Source organism: Tupaia chinensis, unplaced genomic scaffold (assembly GCF_000334495.1).
Source record: "Tupaia chinensis unplaced genomic scaffold, TupChi_1.0 Scaffold000683_1, whole genome shotgun sequence".
In the NCBI taxonomy this organism is placed as follows: Eukaryota; Metazoa; Chordata; class Mammalia; order Scandentia; family Tupaiidae; genus Tupaia; species Tupaia belangeri.
This window is the reverse complement of record NW_006160206.1, coordinates 466,380-472,379: the sequence shown is the minus strand read 5'-3', so window position 1 is coordinate 472,379 and position 6,000 is coordinate 466,380. Positions and strand designations below refer to the sequence as shown.

At 49.1% G+C, this 6,000-nt stretch overlaps 1 protein-coding gene across 3 annotated transcripts in view; it reads right to left on the bottom strand.

Annotated features, from left to right (window-relative positions):
* The window catches only part of RGS10 (regulator of G protein signaling 10), a 50,189-nt gene that overhangs the window by 20,563 nt on the left and 23,626 nt on the right, over window positions 1-6,000 (bottom strand). The window lies entirely within an intron of this gene.

The window sequence follows — 6,000 nt, the reverse complement described above, 5'->3', positions numbered from 1 at the left end:
ATGCCATTTTCCCAAGGAATCCAGAGACCAGGAGAGGTGATGTAGCTTATTTGAGGAGTTTGCAGCTAGGTTTAGGGCTGCTGGGCTCCGAAGTCTTTCTATCTTGCTCAGTTTCACACCTGTAAGACACATCAGCCCCTCCAGAATGTGTGGTTTATCAGCCTCCCAGGACCTGGTGTTTTTTCTTTCAGGTAACAAGATACTGAGTACGAGCAACAGAGAGAATGTTGCTGCCTGTCCTGAAGTCCCCAGTGCAGACCTCCTGGGAAGGACAAGCCCTGAGCAGGTACTGGCTGCCTGGAAGGTCCTAGAAGCAGAGCTGAAAAGATGCTCACCCACCTGTACTCCTGCTTTACTGAAAACCAAGGCAGCACAGGAGCACCCTGGTGGTAGGGAGCAAACTTAATGGCAAGTCCTTTTTTTCTTTTTTTTTAAGAATTGTTTATTTAATTTTATTTATTCATTCATTTTATTTATTTGTTTATTTTAATTTGATCAGAAAGACACACAGAGAGAGAGTGAAAGAGGGAAAGTGAGAAAGCAAGCCACCAGGTCTGAGACTCGAACCGTGGTTGGCCATGTGGGAATCCAGCGCCCTTATCCACCACGCCACTTGCCGGCCCCCATGGCAAGTCCTTTATCTTTGCTTATTTATTTATTTAGTTAGTTAGTTTAATTTGCTAGAGGGTGAGTGCCCTTTTGGAGAGATACAGACAGAGAGGAAGAGAGAGGGAAAGTGAGAAAGCATCCTCGGGGCTGGCCATGCCGTAATCCCTTCTCCTCCCTTCTGCTCTCAGGATTTTGGACACACACACACATACACACACACACACATACTGTGCAGCTGGCCATGTGCAATCAAGCCGCCTCAATTGCCAGGCTACCAAACAGTATGCCGAATGGAGTGTGTTGTCTGCAGACACAGGGTCCTGCTCCTCCAGGACTCCCCTGAGAGTTCTGTTTTCTTTCAGAGAAAGGAGACTTCCTGTGTGCACACCTTGCTGGCAACAGAGACGGAGCTGTTTCTCTAAATGGTAGATCTCAAGTGTCACCTTACCCTATAGAGCAAGCAGATTTAACTGCCTCTAGAATGCAGTCTCTACAGGTACAATTTGTGGGGGACGCTGGGGCACTTAGAGGATCTGGAAAACTGCCTGGCCCTTTGGAGAGCCTATCTGAGGCTCCACACATGCTGCAGAGCTTAGCCTAGGAAATCCCAGGTTCAGAAAGCAAGGGAAAGTGGCCCCTTTTGGGGTTCCAGGACTAGATGACAAAGTCCTCCATAAGGAGCCAGCCCACAGTGTGGTGGTTGAGGCAGCTGACTCTCACATGGTCCACTGGGCTGTACAAGTCCCAGACCCATCAACTTGAAAAACACTCCAGGCATGTGTGCACACATACCTGAGATCCTGAGAGAATGGAGAAGAGGTTGCAGCATGGCCACCCCCGCCCCCCAGGGTGGGAGTGCTTTCTCACTTTCCTTCTTTTGCTCTGCTTCTCTCTGGTGAGCACCTAAGGGGTGATTTCTTGTTTTCTGTCTCTCTGTTTCTCTGTGTGTCTCCGGCGAGTGTACACGCCCCATAGCAAAAATCTCTCTCAAAACCAAATTAATTAAATAAAGTAAAGTAAAATGAAAAAAGACCTCATAAGGCTAAGATCTGACCACCTTTACTTAACCAATTCCCTAGAAAGCGATTCTCACAGCCCAGGTAGGGATCAGCCCCCAAAGCAATGGTGTCTGTTCATTCTTGACTATGAACGTGAACAATCAATTCATGACAGGCATGAAAACACAGGAACCTCTTAAAATAAATTCTTCCTTGTTCCACAGGACAAGTCTGGGGACTGTCAGCGAGATTGGGGTAAAGCAGCACTTTGTAACTGTCTTGCCTCAGAGATTCACCTCTCCACAAACTCCCCCTCCTCCCCCATCTGTCAGGAAGAAACATTTTTGGAAAACCACTTCCTGCCTTAAAGCAATTTCATAAACGTAGATTTTGCTGGTCAGACTAGCAAACTCCATGCAGAGCTTTGAGGCCAGAAATTACTTTAGGTCTCCCCTCCCCTTGAATGTTCACACACATCCCTGCACACGTGCATGCATACATGTGTGCGCACAAATGCACACATGCATGTTAACTGAGTGGTTCTAACAAAGAGCCTCTAAGGTTCAGAGGTGGGGGCGGAGGGACCAGCAGTTGGTGTAATGGCTATGTTGCTGGACTCCCATATAGTCGACTGCAGTTTGAGTCTCAGACCCGGTGGCTTAAACTCATGCCAGGCACATGTGCGTGCGTGCCCAAGATCATGAGAGGAGAATGACGGAGAAGGGATTGCTGCGTGACCATCCCCCCTTGTGGGTGATTTCTCACTTTCTGTCTCTCTTTCTCTGTCTGTCTTTCTGGCGAGCACATACACCCTATAGCTAAAACCTCTCCAAAAACAAAAACAAGGGCCAGGGAGCAGGGGCAGGTTCCCAGGGACTGCAGGTATCAAGCCTCTGGCTCTTGCAGCCCTCTCTGTCCCCTGAGACCCCTCCTGAGTCTCTGAGAACAGTGTGGGTGCCAGGACACCCACCCCACAGCTGACTGCCCCAGGCCTGGGAAGCAAGACTTATCTCGGCTGGGATAGGAAGCGTGACTGAAAAGGGAAACCCTGAGACAGCCGACCACAAGCCAGTCACGGGAAGGCCTGGTGTCCAGGCTGAGAACATTTAACAAAAAAGAAGAACCGGTCTCTTGAGCTATGCTGGCAGATTTTTCCAGCCTTGTTAACCCTATTCTAGCTGCAGTCAGGATAGGAACAGGCCAGCCACCCACTGATGGAGCTGACTCTGGGCCTGTGACCTGGAAGAACGGCGGATCTGTCTTATATCCATGCCCAGCCACAGCCTGACCAGATGGGCCTCTCTGCGCAGACCACACATGCCCAGAAGGTGCTGGAAAAGGACCCCAGCTGGGCCCATCAGCTCAGGGACTACCTGTGGGAACATCTGCCAGGCCAGCTCCTCCTCATACCACACGTCTGGGACCTCTTTTCCAGGCTCTGCAACGCCTCGGCTGTGACAACACTCAGTCAAAGTCAGCACTTGAACCCTGCTCCCATCAAGTGCATGTTCAGGAGAAGCAAATTCACCTACTCTCAGCCCCCGAAGCATACGTCTGCACACGTCCACTCAGAACAGCAAAGCCCACAGCAGTCCGGGCTCAGAGGAGCGTGGCTCTGTACCCTGGCTCCTCCCTGTCATCCAATAAACATGCTTACATGGTTCCCGCTGGGAAGCAAAGGCTCCTTGGACACCACAGCCCACTAGAGCTAATGGTCTCCCTACCCCCATTTCTTTTTTAAGCTTATTTCTTCTGAGTGAGACAGAGAGTGAGAAGCAGACAGACACCCCCAACGGGGTCTTTGCATCGTGACCCCACCCCAGTCTCAGCCAGCCTGGTTCACAGGCACGTGCGCCCATGTCCGGTGTGCTCAGGGAGGGCCCGGGATACAAATCCAGGATCTTTCCATTTGGGCTCAATGGGGTGACCATTGCACTTCATGCCCCCCCCCAATTTCTTATTGAACTATCTCAGAAGAAACTCTCTCTCTGTCGCCATTTCCACCCCCCATTCATTCCCTCCTCAACTGCCCCACCAGCATGGCCTCCCCAGAATGTTCCCTATGTGGTTAAGTCCCTCGGGCGTTTCTCCGGTCTTCTCTGTGGCCCCAGCCCTGCTCACCCCTCCTACCTTCTTCCTCTTCCTGACTCCCCGGTTCTGAGGGCCCTTCCTCTCAGGAATCGCCAGCATGACCGTTTCTCTTTGTCTCTTTGACCTGCTCCCGTTCCTTTGTCGCCTCCAAAATCTCTGGGATCTTCCACAGTTCTGCCCTTGGCTGACAGCTCAGCTGCAGAAGTTAGTAGTCCCAAGATCTCCACCCATTACTCTCCTAAGCTATAGCCAACCAATTTCTGACAATGTGGGCACAGATGTCCCAGACACCTCAAACATAACCCACAGGAAAGGGGTGGAGTGGTCCCCCTCCTGCAGTGGGCCCTGCAGCGGGCCCTGCAGCTCCTACTCCATACCTCCTCAGCACATTTCCAGTCAGCCCACTCCTCTCCTGCCATCGGGCCAGAGACAGACAAAGAGAGACAGCAGATTGGAAAATGAAAGGATCAACTTTATTAACACCAGTTTCAGGAAGAAAATGAGACAAAGAAAATATCAAATAAATGACAGAAGAATATTTCTGAGAACTGGCTCAGGAAATGGAAAGCAGCTGGAAGAAGACCAGATGACTCTGCAGAGAGCGAGAACAAATTCACACACCTGCGAGGCTGGGGGCGGGGGGGGGGGGGGCCAACAAGAAACACCAAAAATGGCAAGGCTTGGGGCATCTGGAAACCCAGCTGGAAGGGACAAGGAGGGCGGCAGCGAGAAGCCCAGAGATGCTCAGATCCTCCCAGTTTTCTAAAGAGACTAACTCAGGAAGCCTCCAGAACAGAGGCACGGACAGGGCAAGGATGAGATGCCAGACTGAACACAAGGGACTGAGAGGATTCCAGACACACACTTCAGCAAACTTCTCAGATGCCCTCAGCCTAAAAACACACCAGGCTCCTGGCCCACCAAGAGGGCTTCTGTCTGGAGAAAACAAACAACAAAAGCAGAAGTAATCCAACAGAAGGATTCAAAGATAAAGTTGAGATCTTCAAAAACAAAGTAGGAACCAAAACCAAAGAGATGAGAAAAAAGGAAGAAAACAAAAGATAAAACTAAGAACTTAATCCAGGGGTAAAAGGCTACTGTTGGAAAAGAGACTACAGAAGTGGGAAGTTAATTAATGACAACAACAACAAAAGAATATCCCCTAGAACTGTGTTTTCACAAAGTGCCCATACAATGAATAAACCCCACCCATCAAAGCCCCTTGGACAGTTTTAGAATACTAGTGATAGACAGATCATATCATATTCCAGAGAGAAAAAAGGTAAAAGAAAACAAAACAGGTTACATAATGGTTATGTCACTGGACTCCCACATGGCCGACCATGGTTCGAGTCCTAGACCCAGTGGCTTGAAACTCATGCTAGGCATGTGTGAGTGAGTGCTCAAAATCCCAAGAGGAGGATGGAGAAGAAGGGACTGTGGTGTGGCCATCCCCACATGTGCCCTATAGCAAAAATCTCTCTCTCAAAAAAAAAAAAAAATAGACAGGACCAGCAGTTGGCATAATGGCTTTGTCGCTGGACTCCCATGTGGTCAACCATGGTTCAAGTCCCGGATCCAGTGGTTTAAACTCATGCCAGGCACTTGTGTGTGCATACCCAAGATCCCGAGAGGAGAATGGAGGAAATAGGATTGTGGTGTGGCCATCTCCCCGCCCCCGGGGGGTGATTTCTTGCTTTCTGTCTCTCTGTCTCTCTCTGCCTTTCTGGCAAGTGCACGCGCCCTATAGCAAAAAATAATAATAATAAATAAATAAATAATAATAATAAGTACCGTAACTCCTCTCTCCATAACTCTGGAAACCCTAAAACATTATAAAAATGCAAGGTACTATTGTATTTAAACACCAGTGCAAGTGGCTCTCAGAGCTATGCTCCCCAGGAACTTCACACCACCTCTTACTTTCCTGGCTCCACTCTTATTCTGTGTTGGAGAGAGAGAGAGAGACAGAGACAGTGAGAGGGAAAATGAGAAATCATCCCCCAGGAGGAATGGTCACACCACAGTCCCATCTCCATTCTCCTCCTGGGATCTTGGGCACACACACACACGTACCCAGCATGAGTTTCAAGTCACTGGGTCCAGGATTTGAACCATAGTCAGCCATATGGGAGTCCAGCAACGTAACTGCTACACCATCTCCTGGTCCCTCGTTCTGTTTTTTTTTTTTTTTTTTTTTTTGCTAATTAGTATAGTCTGCCATCTCCATTTCAATCCTTGTACATAGTAAATGGGCTTCATATAATGAATGAATAAATGAATGAATGAACTCAGGGCAGCT